Genomic DNA, 602 nt, shown 5'->3' with positions numbered 1-602 from the left:
GTCATATGATACATGTCTTTCTCTGTTTGACTTATTTCGCTCAGCATAATACCCTCCAGTTCCATCCACGTCGTTGCAAATGGCAAGATCTTATTCCTTTTGATGGCTGCATAATATTCCATTGTATATATATACCACACCTTCTTGTGTTTTGGGAGATTTTTGATGACTGCTTCTATTTCCTTAGTGGTTATAGGTCTGTTCAGGTTTTCTATTTCTTCCTGGTTCAGTTTTGGTAGTTGATACATCTCTAGGAATGCATCCATTTCTTCCAGGTTATCTAATTTGCTGGCATAGAGTTGCTCATAATATGTTCTTATAATTGTTTGTATTTCTTTGGTGTTGGTTGTGATTTCTCCTCTTTCATTCATGATTTTGTTGATTTGGGTCATTTCTCTTTTCTTTTTGATAAGTCTGGCCAGGGGCTTATCAATCTTGTTAATTCTTTCAAAGAACCAGCTCCTAGTTTCGTTGATCTGTTCTACTGTTCTTTTGGTTTCTATTTTATTGATTTCTGCTCTGATCTTTATTATTTCTCTTCTCCTGCTGGGTTTAGGCTTTATTTGCTGTTCTTTCTCCAGCTCCTTTAGGTGTAGGGTTAG

The sequence above is a fragment of the Phoca vitulina genome, unplaced genomic scaffold, assembly GCF_004348235.1.
Source record: "Phoca vitulina isolate PV1807 unplaced genomic scaffold, GSC_HSeal_1.0 scaffold2, whole genome shotgun sequence".
NCBI classification, from domain to species: Eukaryota; Metazoa; Chordata; class Mammalia; order Carnivora; family Phocidae; genus Phoca; species Phoca vitulina.
The sequence above is the reverse complement of the archived record's forward strand: the minus strand, read 5'-3'. Positions refer to the sequence as shown.